Source organism: Schistocerca serialis, chromosome 1 (genome assembly GCF_023864345.2).
Source record: "Schistocerca serialis cubense isolate TAMUIC-IGC-003099 chromosome 1, iqSchSeri2.2, whole genome shotgun sequence".
Classification (NCBI taxonomy): domain Eukaryota; kingdom Metazoa; phylum Arthropoda; class Insecta; order Orthoptera; family Acrididae; genus Schistocerca; species Schistocerca serialis.
In genome coordinates, this window is record NC_064638.1 from 552,001,613 (window position 1) to 552,017,233 (window position 15,621).

Below are 15,621 nucleotides of genomic sequence, written 5' to 3' on the forward strand. Positions count from 1 at the left end.
CATAAACAGACGTGCTAATTACTACAAACTACATACAGTACTCGTCATATGTTACTTACGGAAGAACACTGTATTCATTCACAAAACGTATTTCATTCGGCGCATTAACGATGGAAAAATCACGACATGTGTCCGCGAGGTTCGCGGGAGCCTAATGACGGAAAGCAACTCTTTCCAATTGACTTCTATAAGGCTCGTGCTGGACACCTTCACTCTTCCAGGTTCACAACTATGATATAACGAAGAGGCAACCGCGACAACATAACTCTCCCCGCGTGGATTCTGTTCCGTGCCTCGCTGTAAACAAGCGTCGCACGATGGCTATCTGTAATCCCTCGTGAGGAATTCGCAGCACTCTTAGTCGCAGTTGTTTTCATGTGACAAGGCTTAAAATTTTAATGCTTTAGTAACTCACGGCGTTTGGGGATTTAGTTTGCCTACCTTATTATTATTATTATTATCATCATCATTCCTTATTGATTTATTTACCGTATTAACCCTCATATCGCTAACAATTTAGATACGGAAAAAAAACGAAAAGAATAACATGAGCTAGGTTTCTTCGAGATTCGTACCAGGGTTCTACGATTCCCAGCCAGTTACCTTGACCGTTGCTCTATCGATGATGGCGGCGAGATCTCTTTACCATGTGGGTACAAAAGCGGCCGTTGTAAAAGTTTCTTACCTCGATTTCTGGAAAAGTTTGCGTTTGCGAACCCCATACCTGATGATGAAAAATGCTCTGTTTACAATTATCTATCGATCGCTCCAATTTTGAGTCGATTGCTCGTCATAACGTTTAGGGGTGATTTTCTCAAAATTGTGGGGGTGTTTACCCAAAATAGCTTAGAGTCCTTCGTTTTAGGTTGTACACAAGCGACCTGCCAAATTTGAGCCGAATCGATTGGCCGTGTCTGAGGCCTTCCCCTTGTTAGAAGAAAACAGACAAACGCATAGCAGCGGTGTCTGACGTGTGAAATTACACACCATGCTGCCACTAACTCCATTAACAGGACATCTCTCAAGCAGATGTATACAAAGGGATTGCAGTGCCTCACAAACACCAGCCACCAACATAGAATCACCGTAGTCATAGAACTAAATACTCAGTTTTATGCCCCAAGATGCGGCAGCGGAATGCAGTACGTCACATAATCTTCGTTCGTCTAGAGGAGGGTGCCGAATTTTTTCCATCGGTGGACGTGTTTCGTCATCACACATGAGATGGAAGCCCTCTGATGACTGAGAGGCTTGCTGTTAGTGATCGCAGGTAGATTGTGCTCCACGTCACACACACATAACACGAAATTTTATACATGATGAAAGCAGGCTATACAACACAACTGATACACCCCGACGGAACAGCGGAAATAATGATTAAGTGCGTGATTAATGACCTGCAGTAACATTTCCCTCTATCTAGGACGCATCATCAGTCTATCATTGAAGCATAGCTCGTTACAACTCCATCTCAAACGATCACTCCATCCACTTTTTGGCATCCTTTAACGCAGATGCAAGTCAATTTAGAGCAGATGGTTCACTTTTCCAGGAAAGCATGAAAGACAACAGGCAACTTGCATATATCACTATTACCTCAATAGACGTATTGTTGAATGTTCTTGAAAAACATAGCAAGTTTGCGTCTGATGGAGAGCACAGAAAAGCACATTGTAAATACTGTTTCTTAGGGTCTAAAAAACTAAAATAGTCCCGCACAGAGTCAAAATACGTGATCCATTCTGTAGTTGTATATTACAGTCCACAGCTTGCAATACAATGCTCCTTAGCTAAGGACAAATAGCGTCCCTCCGTTCACTGGCCAGCAACATGTGTCGGCTGTCGGGCCATGCCACACTGGCCATGGCCTGAGTGAAGCACTCGGGCATGTGCTATCCCTCACAATTCTTTTTCGTTGTTTTGTAGGGAAGAATCGGTTGTGTGGTATGCCTGCATTCAACTCATATACAACTGTGTGTTCCGTGTGTGTGACGTAGTGCATAATTTACCTGGGATCATTAACAGCAAACCTCTCAGTCATCAGTCAACTTCCATCTCTCGTGTATTGATGAAACATGTCCATCGATGGAAATACTGTTTTGGCACCCCCCTCTAGATGAACGAAGATTTATGCTACTTAGTCCATTCTCCTGTCGCATCTTGAGGTATAAAATCGAGCCTTCAGTTCCATAGCTACGGTGATGGTTAGTGGCAGGTGGTTGTGAGATACTGCCATCTCTGTGTATACATCTGATTGAGAGATGTCCTGCTATGATTTTGTCTGTTTCCTTGTAAGAGGCATTCTCCGCTGCTGATGAGCATTTCAGGGGCTGATGCGAGCACAGTATCATGGTGTAGCTTCTGAACCATGATTGCGTATGAACAGTGTGTGCCATACACCTTCGGAAAGCTATATTGTATCTGTATAACAGAGAGAAGGAAGTAGTTTTATCTTCTTAAAGTTTCTCACCATAGTCAGTGGGACGGAAAACTTGGAAGGTGAATGTATGTGAGCTGTTGGACATTTACGCCCTGCATTAGAGTGCATTGTTTATGTTCTATGATCATTTCTCTCTTAACAATACCTTCTTTGCACTGACCTGAGACAGTACAACAATACTTCAGAATCGATAGTGCAGTTGATTTACATTAAATGCTTGGAACTCTGTCCATCTGGAGTTTCATCATGCACAAAACACACGTTTCATCATCATAACCATCTATTACATCACCACAGCACTCTTATATCTACTATACACCGCTAACAAGTGCTAACCTTCTTGACATGCGTGCATCTAGAGGGATCTTGTGCACTTGGATGGGTGCCATGAATAATATTGGTGTGGAATAGTCTCTGCTGAACAGCAGTTACAGACTTGGCTTGCTCTGTGGAATGTAGCGGTTTACTTCCGGCCAGCTGCAAATTAAATCGGTGACAGTGTTTCAGTCAAAGACAATGTGAGGAGATTTTCCAATCTTTAACTTTATCCTAAGAATGCGAGAGCAGTATAGGGTGCTGTCCAGTATATTTTGGTATACACGTTTGAGAATTAACCATGAATGGACATACTGCACAGTCGTCTATCTGCATTTGCAGTCTGCTATATGGTAGTCACAAAGTAGAGGAGGGGTGATTTACCTGTGTACAGAAACTGGGAAGCATGTCAGTAGTCAGCATTGAAATTACAGAAAAACTTGGTAGCATTGATAAAAGTGATCACACTATCAACTGTGATGCTTATTGCAGTACATCGATGGTGCCTTTTCCATCCCATAAATTCACTGGGACACTGTTGATTACCACATAATAAAGACTGACATCACTTCTTTGAGATGGAGAAAGAGTTTTGGTGGGAGCAACACTTTCTGGGGATTGGAAACACCAAACAGTGACCACCTTCATGACTGTGATATGAGGAATCAGTCAAAATGGACATCGAGACTTCTGATACCCCATCACTGAGGAAGATGAGTTTAAATGAAGAGGTAATCAATCACGTTCTGACAGATGTTTGGAAATGCTCCACAATGCTGCAAGCCTATTCCAGTTTCCATATGTTGTGATGTCTTTTATTTCAATCACCCTGTCTGTTGTGGGAGCAGTAGTGGCATAATTTATACCATGCGACGTCCAGTTTTCTGTGAGGCCCAATGGATCAAAATGTGTTAACACCACTTTAGAGCATGACGCAGATCTTGAGGTTGTGGTGGAAAAAATAAAATGTATGGCGATAAATGTAGCTGTAGTCACACACTGCTTGGTTGTGTTACAGCAGAGAAAACAGCGTATCAAACAACAACATATGGTCTCTCTCTTGTGACTGATAATGGGATATGGTCCTCCTGCAGCACAAGCAATGAAATTTTAGACCGGTCTGTGCAAGTGACTTTGACCACTGGCCACATGCTCCTATGGATCAACACCTGCATATTTAATAGGATTGCCGCATGTGCTCAATACCAGCACAGAGATGGTGTTCGTTGCCCAATATATGAGAGGAGAGAGATGTGGAGTTCTCTTCTGGATGACGTTAGTGGAGCTTTTATAGTTCTCAGTTTTTCTCTGTTGAATGGTACAAAATAATGGTGACAGAATGTTTGAGTGGCAGACTTGAATGCACCCTGAGGGCGCAGATCTCCTTTTGGACGGTAGTACCTGTACGTAGTTAGGAGATGAGCCACAATGCAGTAGCAAAATCGTTGTTCTCCTTACAGTTCCCATAAATGCTTGTACTGTAGTTTCCACTACCTCATGTTGCAGGAGAAAGCTTTATTGGGTTCTGGCCTTACACATTGTACACAGTTGGTGGAGCTACAGCAACATGTACCCATATCCATCGAGTGGTCAGAACATAGTCCTTGTCATATTAACTCAACTCATCCTGTTTCTCCGTGGGTTGCAGAAGGTGGTAGATATACTGCTCTCCGATGTCTGCTCAGTTCTGACTTAAACTGGGATGATGACATGGAAAAAGCTGCAGAGACTGAGGGACAGGTACAAGATGCAGAGGGACTGTCTAAAGCCACGTCAGAGTTTTGCTGTATTGGGTTCTCAGCAGACAGATTCGAAAAATGTGTCTCGTTTCGAGATATGAGAAAGTGCCACAAATATGATTTGCTAGTGGCTGTAATGATTAAACGACATCTCTATAGAAACCAACACAGGTAAGTGGTTGGATGGAAAGACTTGATTCCAAGTTGCAAACAGCATTTCTACCAGAAAGCGTAACACTATGGATCTGAAACGCCAGTGTACTTGGTCATTTGTACATTTCTTACGCCCTTAGTCCAGCGTTGCATTTTTTAAAGTGACTCATCACATAGTACACCACCTACTGTATGTGATCATTCTCAATCAAGCATTATCCCCCCTCATCTATAGCCCAGTAGATATATCGCAAAAGCTCTGACATGGAATCGAGATAAAATGTGTTACAAATACAGTTTGTTAGCGTCAGAAATATCTGGTGGCGGCATGAGGGAGTTGCAAATATTGGCTTAATACTATGTTCGTTAGCCGGATCACTTTCTAAATTCCGTGGTTTTATTACGAGCTTACACTGCCGGCGATGCGCACCCGCGCTTTCGGTCTGTTAATACACACTCCAGCGATCACCGTCTATATTCAACATCGCGGCATCTGTGCGGAAGACCGCTTCATTTGGGAGCAATACCATGCCTCAGTTTATAAAGTTTGTATAGTTTTTAACATGAATATCGTTAGCGATACTTGTATGCCCCTATAGAAACAAGACCGCTTTTTATGCAGGGCGACAGTAACATAGTCGTTGTGATCGTGTTCTTTTTAATAGCTCGTCACTTATGCGATGATTACATCTCTGTTTCTAAGACACACTGGTACCACTCCAAGAAACACAAATGAGACATGTCCATCCAATGCAGATTTCAACCAATATTGCTTCGTCTCACCAGCATTCAGTTATTGGCAAAGTATTATATTTAGCAGTATGTATGTGATAGATTCGTTGTAGTCAACAGGCTTATGAAGTATATATTGTGGTGTAAACTTACTGTGGTCAGTTGTCTGACATGTGCAAACGAAATGACTATGTCCTGTTATAAGGGAGGTATGGATTTGAAGTGGAAAACTGCGATTTCAACACATCGTCAGCTGAAAGGGGAATGAAAGATATTTTTACGTGGAGAATTTTATCCAGTCATAAGAATGGTACGGATCTTGATATTTCGGAGCCATAGTCGTCAGGAGGGGATATTTTCGATACTTCGCTCGTTGTCGAATGTCATCAGACTGAGGTTCAATCACAATATTTAATTGTGAGTACAGTGACAAATACGTGGTTGCTTTCCTACGACGATTCTGCCTGGCATGCGGGGATTACGTAGCAGAGGTAGCCTGTGGCTGGAACGACTGAAATTTGGAGCACACGGCAGGAGCCGTCGTCTTGAGCCGCCAGAAACGCGCAGGCTGAGGTACAGGAATGTAGTTGACGTAACCGTTACGCCCTCTAGGTGGCTGAATAGCAAGGTAATACTCAGTATGTGTTAGACAGCCTTCGTGATCACGTGTGTTGGGAGAAAATCTGGCAAGATTCTACATGGGCGAGTGTTAGCGTTTGACAATTATTCCTTCCCATTTAAACTGACTGGCTGACTGCTTGTACCGTCATTCTACATATTGCCCATCTTTATTTGGTTAAGAGAACATCGATTGTGATGTGTGTTGTGTGCATCTAGATGATGAAAAACAAGTGGAAGAGACGTTTTCTGGTTCTCTAGACATGAGAAACAGCTTAGTTGACCTCTTAAAGTACAAGGATGATTTGGAATCTATTACACCACTGACATCGACATTTGTTAAAAATACGAGTGTAACTACCACTCTCCTCTATTAAAGAGTTTTTAAGTAAATATCTTCGCAGAAGTTGCAAGAGACCAGCGAGGGACCACCTAAGCAGGTGAGACTAAAACTCACCGAACGCTATTACATGGCCGGCTGCTTACTGGTACAACAGTGACATCATTTACCACATTTGAAAGTACAGTCGAGGTACCTGAATTGAAATATCACCAACTCAGCAATGACGCAGCACCATTGCAGTGTTGGAGGCCTGGTTACTTTACATCTGAGTCACAGATTTGATGTGCCTGATGTGATCAATACTGAATCTGTAACAAAACAAGGAGTGGCAGAGACCTTACCAACACTCATCACTTATAATCAAAGGTATTGCAGTGTGCCAGCCACCAGTCCCAGACAGAGGGACCTACATCAGTCCACGAGTTTATGAGTGAGTATATGTGGTTCAACTAATCACCCTCTTCGGATTCTGCCTCTGATAAATACGGCCCTGCTGCTGCTGCCAAGCCGGATGCTGTCGGCTTTACACTCTCCAACTGGCATTCCCCAACTGGCACTCTCCAACTGGCATTCTCCAACTGGTGGGCCGCCTGAGGGCCTACTTCTTTATATGGCAGCCTCCAGTCCTAGAAGTGCATAGCTCGATTCGGGGCTGTGAAACAATTTAACCACCTTCGCCTGTGTAGGCAAACTTTTTGCTGTCTGCCTCGGCTCTGGGCAGACTACGTTGTTGTAAACTGCGTTATCTAGACTGGTACTACTACAGCATCCTGCACACTGCAGGGCATCCTGTCCGTGGCTGTTTGGCTGCCTCTAGCCAGTCTGGCTGATACAGTGTGTTCATCTGGGCTTGTTGTGCCACTGGCTTCATCGCTTCGTCTAATGAACGATGCTACCGCCTGCCTTTGGCTGCAGGTCATGTGGTGACCACAGAAACTTCCTCGTCGAGCACCTTCCTCTCTGGGCACTTTACTCGTCGAGTACGTATTCCTGACGGCCGCTGGCTTTCCTTCAAAATGGATAGACTATTGCGATAATGAGGCATAAATGAATGGTTTTACCATGCTGTATCTATGACGTCTCGTCAGACGTCTACACAGGCACCCATTCACCGCTCCACTGTACCCATCCTGTGTGACGGACTACAGACATCCGACCTCGATTTACTCAGCTCCAGCAGCCACTATTGCAGCCAGCCACTGCGGTTGCCACAATCTGTAATGGAAAATGTGTAGAATGCCTGGTTGGATGTCAGTGAGGGCTTGATGTCCCTAATGTTTCCAGGTTAAATAGGTAGTAAATGACAAATAAATATCTTTTGGGTGAGCTGTAAGCTGCCACGACTCAGCGACGAAAATGTTCCAGCGCAGAACATGTCACTGTGTAGTGATTTCCTTCAAATATGAACAATGACTCCGTTTGCACAGCCGGGCGGGATTAGCCGAGCGGTCTTAACGCTGTAGTCATGGACTGTGCAGCTGGTTCCGGCGGAGGTTCGAGTCCTCCCTCGGGCATAGGTGTGTGTGCTTGTCCTTAGGATAATTTAGATTAAGTAGTGTGTAAGTTTAGGGACTGACGACCTTAGCAGTTAAGTCCCATGAGATTTCACACACATCTGAACGTTTTTTTCCATTTGCACATTTTTAGTGGTAACCATAAGACGAAGGTAAAAACCTGAACACCGGTGTAAATTATTGGGGAAGCATGGAGGACATACTCGTTTAGTTTTCTAGAGAGGTGACGGCCGATTTCCTTCCCCATATTTGGATTACTTAACTTACGAGCTATGCATACACCGAACGACAAGAAACAACAACAGTAATTTCTCCAATCACTTCAGCACGTGAATACGCGTATTTGTAGGGACTGCGTCGTTTCTTGTGCTCCCATATACAGCGGAGTTTAAACGCCGGGAAATTCTATGATCAGCACGTTCAGACGGAATATGCTCAGCCGGCAGCCAGTAAAACGGGTATCGGCCGCATGTAGGGACGCAATAAAGAGCGGACTGTATAGTGCGGCTGTACAGTAAAACCGACAGCACGGTGCGATGCGGCGGCGGCTTCTTATGCCGCTGCCGCAACTCCTACTCAACCGATACAGGCCTTTCTAAAAGTTATTTTTTGTATGTGTGTAAGGGTTTCATGCATGGATATTTATGTTATAAAAGGAGGCGCAGCCTTCAAACTTTTTAGAGAGCAGCTAGGAAAAGCCTGTCTGTTCGCATTTGTCTTTCTTCTTCCGTCCGTCATAATGCAAACATCGTGGCTTGTAGTTATTAATGATTTCTCATATAAGGAACTTAATTTTAGCTACCAACGTCTTGTATCTCTATTACATTCACCAGTTCACGTGTTTACGCCGGTATTTATTGTTACAATTTTATTTTCCAGCTTTTCCTGCGGGAAGACGCAACACTTCCATGTGGCACCAATCAGCCCTTAGTGCGATTTTATCACTAATTTTCAATGTTAAGTTTTGCTTATTGTACGAGCAGAGCATGCAGTCATTCAGAGAGGAAGTCCGAGAATTTTTTCTGTAATCAGTCATACAGCATACAACGGTGAGTAAAACGCGATATGCATTCTATATTTTGTAAAATTCCATCTATTCACATCGTAAGTTGCAACGCTCCCAAACCCAATCTTTGACACTTACAGACTGGTAAAGTTTTATCTGAAGTATTCGAGTGAGAGGACGTGGCACAGGGCTTAGTGTTACGCTCCTGAGTTAATTAACGGCGCATCCGGATGCTGATACAACCATTCACGTTATTATGTAGGTGGTTTCCCAGGTGTTTCACACTGTAGCTTTGTTACTAGGAATTCGAGAACTACGCCTGATCTTGTTACGTGCACAAGAACTACTCTCTCTCGTGTTTACACTGAACATTTAGCTCCCGTTATCGGATGTAAACATGTTACTTCCTGAACAACTGGTTTTTTTTTCTGTAAATTCACTCACAGATATCACACACTTTAACAGCTACTCGTCGATTTACTTAGCAACACACTGTCCATATTCTGCGTAACGTGGCTGCAAGTACTTTGACGCTTTCATACTCAGCCGAACACAGCATTTATTGAATCCCCTGCTACCCAGAGAAATACTGTCGTGCCACTATGAGTTCATTACATTTACTATAAAATTTATGCTTGTTGTCTGTTGTCAGTTAACGCTTATTATTGTTTTCCGAACATAATTGCCCTAAACTAACCGACCTTCTTCTAATAATGTGTAGGTTATATTGTAAAGCTTCCTACTTAACAACTGGAATTGAAAATATAGACTGAAGAGCCAAAGAAACTGGTACACTTGCCTAATATCGTTTAGGGCCCCCGCATGCATGCAGAAGAGTTGCGACACGACGTGGCATGGACTCGACTAACGTCTGAAGTAGTGCTGGAGGGAACTGACACGATGAATCCTGCAGGGCTGTCCATAAACCCGTAAGAGTACGAGAGGGAAGAGATCTCTTCTGAACAACGCGTTGCAAGCCATGCCAGATATGCTCACAATAATGCTCATGTCTCGGGAGTTTGGTTGCCAGCGGAAGTGTTTGAATGCAGAAGAGTGTTACTGCAGCCACTCTGTAGCAATTCTGGACGTGTGGGGTGTCGTATTGTCCTGCTGGAATTGCCCAAGTCCGTCGCAATGCACAACGGACATGAATGAATGCAGGTGATGAGACAGGATGATTACGTACGTGTCACCTGTCAGAGTCGTATCTAGACGTATCAGGGGTTCCGTATCACTCAAACTACACACTCAGCACACCATTACAGAGCCTCCACCAGCTTGAATAGTCCGCTGCAGGGTGCCTGGATTCATGAGAAAGTCTCCATACCCGTACAAGTCCATCCACTCGATACAGTTTGAAACGAGACTCATCCGACCAGGCAACATGTTTCCCGTCGTCAACAGTCCAGACGGGCCCAGGTGAGGCGTAAAGCTTCGTGTTGTGCAGTCATCAAGGGTAGACGTGTGGGCCTTCGGCTCGGAAAGCTTATATCGATGATGTTTCGTTGAATGGCTCGCACGCTTACACTTGTTGACGGCCCAGCACTGAAATCTGAAGCAATTTGCGGTAGGGTTGCACTTGTGTCGCGTTGAACGATCCTTTTCAGTCGTCGGTTGTCCCATTCTTGCAGGACCCTTTTCCGGCCTCAACGATGTTTGAGATTTGATGTTTTACCTGATTCCTGAAATTCACAGTGCACTATTGTCGTACGGGAAAAACCCCACTTCATCGCTACCTCGGAGATACTGTGTCCCATCGCTCGTGCGCCGACTATAACACCACGTTCAGTCTCACTTAAATTTTTATAACCTGCCATTGTAGCAGCAGTAACCGATCTAACAACTGCGCCAGGCTTTTGTTGTCTAATGTAGGCGTTGCCGACCGCAGCGCCTTATTCAGCCTGTTCACATAACTGTGTATTTGAATAAGCATGCCTGTACCAGTATCTTTGGCGCTTCAGTGTAAAATGCACAGAAAACCTCCAAAGCACAAAGACAATAATATGTATTGATGTATTGCACCTTTAAGTTTAATACAAGCAGTAGTATATTGAATATTGATCGAACAGCCGTTGCGTCGGGGGACAGGCAAAAAAAAAAAAAAAAAAAAAAAAAAAAAAAAAAAAAAAAAAAAAAAAAAAAAGACACAACTCTTATGTTTGACGTCATTTCTTCCATTCTTGCGCGTCCCGCATCCAAACCTCAAAATAGCATATCAAGTTATAATTACTTATGATATCAAATATGAGAACTTATCTGTCTTTAATTAGCCTAACATTGCCCAAGAACAGAGTTTACTTCTAATAATTTCCGGGTATGCAGCCGGATCCCGTCGACATTCTGCCACGATATTTCGGCCCAGAGACGTCCGGCCATCATTAGGTGAGTACACAACTACTGAAGAGCCCAGGTGCAGTCGCGGTATTTATGCCGAACCTCGCGCATGTCGACGGGATCCGGCTGCATACCCGGAAATTATTAGAAGAAGAAATACGCCGGGAAAATTTCAGAAGTCACAGAGTTAACTATTTTATGTCATATTTTTACATAATTACTTTCTAACTTAGTTTCATGCATCGATCTATCGTATGAGGCGCATGTCGTGCTATGGCTTGATGACGGCACCCTAACTCGCGCTTCATTAAACCGCGAGCTGGAATCGCACCGTGTGCCGTGTGCGGCGCGCTGGGCGTTAAAGGTGGCCTACCTAGTGCGGCGATCGGAACGGGCAGTCGCGTGATGTGAGGGCAGGCGCCACTGACGCATGTGTCTATAGTGCGAATTTTTCGGTGTAAGTTAATTAAGACTTAGACTCAACGATTTGATATTGTTGTTTCGATATTAATCTGCGTTGTTTAGGTAGCTTACTTGTTTTTAAATTTAATACTTTTATCATTTTAGATGTATTCTGTTTCTTTTTTCTTATTTACTTAGCGATCCCGCTTCGCGACGACGCTTGGATTAAAATATTACTACCTATATCAAAAGTAAAGAAGCAATACATATTATATTTTATTTTTTGGAGAGTTTTGGTGCTTTTTTAAATTTTTAATTTAAGTTGTACATTTTACTAGTAACCAGCGTACGATCGACTCTCTGGCCATACACTGACACACTTTACGGGAAGAAACACGAAACTGCAACGCGGGATCTTATTCACTTCTGCGATTCACGTTGTTTTCTTTTATATCCACGCTTATAGTCCTTGACTATGTTTTAATTTGTAGTTCCCTAATTTAGGTAACATCAAGCTATAAGCAGTGGCAACAATAGCAGGAATTGAGTCCGCCTTGATGCAAAACACTTTGTTATTCGTTCATTCCTTTATTTTCCCAAATTAGTTTCGGCGACAAATATCACCATCGTCAGTGGAATTTTTAATCTTTATTTATTCTATGTTACAGTATGTTTTTGAGAATTATTGTCGCTGGTTGCGACATATTCTCCTGTGCGCTCCTTTTTTATTGTTTATTTTTTATTTTATTATTTTTTTTGCCGTTTTTACTCAGCGAACATCATGTCATCTGCAAGTTCGTTGGATGGTACGTAGCTGATTCTATACCCATAAAAACAAAACCTTAGCATATGTTTATGATCAAGACTGTTGCTCCATGGCGCCAAGGAGCGCACAGAAAAATATGTCGCAAACAGCGGCAATAATTCTCAAGAACATGCTGTAACATACAATAAATAAGATTAAAAATGCCCACTGACGATGGTGATATTTGTCACCGAAACTGATGTGGAGAAATAAAGGAATAAACGAATAACAAGGTGTTTTGCATCAAGGCTGACTCAATTTCTGATATTGTTGTTTTCTATGCAAACACGAACAAAATGGAAGAGTTCCAAGATAAAATTATTCTTATAAGCAGTGACGATAATTGTAAATCAAGTCTGAAGAAAGCGGGCTGCCACTGCGCTCTCTTAAACTACACTCCTGGAAATTGAAATAAGAACACCGTGAATTCATTGTCCCAGGAACGGGAAACTTTATTGGCACATTCCTGGGGTCAGATACATCACATGATCACACTGACAGAACCACAGGCAGATAGACACAGGCAACAGAGCATGCACAATGTCGGCACTAGTACAGTGTATATCCACCTTTCGCAGCAATGTAGGCTGCTATTCTCCCATGGAGACAATCGTAGAGATGCTGGATGTAGTCCTGTGGAACGGCTTGCCATGCCATTTCCACCTGGCGCCTCAGTTGGACCAGCGTTCGTGCTGGACGTGCAGACTGCGTGAGACGACGCTTCATCCAGTCCCAAACATGCTCAATGGGGGACAGATCCGGAGATCTTGCTGGCCAGGGTAGTTGACTTACACCTTCTAGAGCACGTTGGGTGGCACGGGATACATGCGGACGTGCATTGTCCTGTTGGAACAGCAAGTTCCCTTGCCAGTCTAGGAATGGTAGAACGATGGGTTCGATGACGGTTTGGATGTACCGTGCACTATTCAGTGTCCCCTCGACGATCACCAGTGGTGTACGGCCAGTGTAGGAGATCGCTCCCCACACCATGATGCCGAGTGTTGGCCCTGTGTGCCTCGGTCGTATGCAGCCCTGATTGTGGCGCTCACCTGCACGGCGCCAAACACGCATACGACCATCATTGGCACCAAGGCAGAAGCGACTCTCATCGCTGAAGACGACACGTCTCCATTCGTCCCTCCATTCACGCCTGTCGCGACACCACTGGAGGCGGGCTGCACGATGTTGGGGCGTGAGCGGAAGACGGCCTAACGGTGTGCGGGACCGTAGCCCAGCTTCATGGAGACGGTTGCGAATGGTCCTCGCCGATACCCCAGGAGCAACAGTGTCCCTAATTTGCTGGGAAGTGGCGGTGCGGTCCCCTACGGCACTGCGTAGGATCCTACGGTCTTGGCGTGCATCCGTGCGTCGCTGCGGTCCGGTCCCAGGTCGACGGTCACGTGCACCTTCCGCCGACCACTGGCGACAACATCGATGTACTGTGGAGACCTCACGCCCCACGTGTTGAGCAATTCGGCGGTACGTCCACTCGGCCTCCCGCATGCCCACTATACGCCCTCGCTCAAAGTCCGTCAACTGCACATACGGTTCACGTCCACGCTGTCGCGGCATGCTACCAGTGTTAAAGACTGCGATGGAGCTCCGTATGCCACGGCAAACTGGCTGACACTGACGGCGGCGGTGCACAAATGCTGCGCAGCTTGCGCCATTCGACGGCCAACACCGCGGTTCCTGGTGTGTCCGCTGTGCCGTGCGTGTGATCATTGCTTGTACAGCCCTCTCGTAGTGTCCGGAGCAAGTATGGTGGGTCTGACACACCGGTGTCAATGTGTTCTTTTTTCCATTTCCAGGAGTGTATTAGGACAAATACTAAATACTTACAAGGGAAACTTCCCACCGCACCCCCGTTCCCCCCCCCCCCCCCCCCGGCCCAAAGATTTAGTGGTAAGAGGGCCCAGTGGACAAACCGTCAAAAACTGAACACATATGAAGCATGAAAACGGGAAGAAGGTGCACTGGACTGTGAACAAGAAAAAAAGAAAGCAAAATAGAAACAGTGAACGGTCCAAGAAGAAGAACTAGTGCTATAGAGCAGGCGCTCGGCGTCAAAACAGCGCCGTGGTTAAAGCCGGTACGGTAGCTCAGCGTGCTCGATCAGATGGTTGGCTACCCTCTGCAATAAAGAAAACTGAGTGAATGGATCAACGAATAACCTGAACGGCTGTCATCGGACGTCTGCCCCAAACAAATTCAACGAACAATATGGAACAAAATGAGATAAAAAAAGTAGTGGATGTGTAGGACTGTCAAGCGGGCTAGCCTTGTTCAAACTTACACTGTGCAATTTTTTTTTCTTCATTGTTCGCTTTATTCAAATTAATGTCTGTGTCGTGGTTCGTTCGAAACAGCGAGGTGTAAGATAGGACCTATAATGACAGTTGATTCTGCACAACTACTCTATTGGCAGCTGGAAGGAAGTGGCTTTCGAATGGAAACTCCAAACGTTTGATGACAAGTCGACAAGTCAACACAGTCCTCCATTGCAAAACACGTCTGGTGTACTACCTACAGCACTAGTGACAGTACGTGTGTCATATGGTAGGAATCTCTTATCGACTCACTAATTTTTAATACTGGCAAGTGAGTGAGATATGCCTCCGAGCCTGATATGAATGTGAGTGTGATCACTGCCAAGGAAATGATGAAAACATAATAGTTTGCACAGTTTCTCTGTACTGTGTAAAAACATAAGATTTTAACGTTTTTGAAGTAGCGTTCCGTTTTGGAAGTCTTGTCTCTTGAAGTCCATTGTTCACACCCGTTTATTTGTTGTTTTCATTTCTGTGAGATGTCTATGTGGTATCTCGCCAGTTCTGACTATTCATCACACTGATTTGCGACATTAACGTATTCTTACTTCATGACTCATATTCTATAACCAATGTATTGAATGGCAACTATCAAGGCTACAGAAATAAAACTAGCAAATGAGCGGACAGACAGTTCATTATGTTGAGGAAAGGCATTTGAACACGGCTCGCCCCTTGTCGGCCAAAGACCATGGTCACTTACCCACGACGCCGCTGTTGTTTCAGGCTGATAATTATTGCATTTCCTGTTCTCGGACAATTCACTATTTCTATTTCGCTTTGTTTTTCACAGTTCGGAACACCTTATTCCTATTTTCATGTTTGATCTATGTTCTGTTATTTTACCACTAAATCTGAAGGGGGCGCGATGGGGAGTTTCCCTTGTTAGG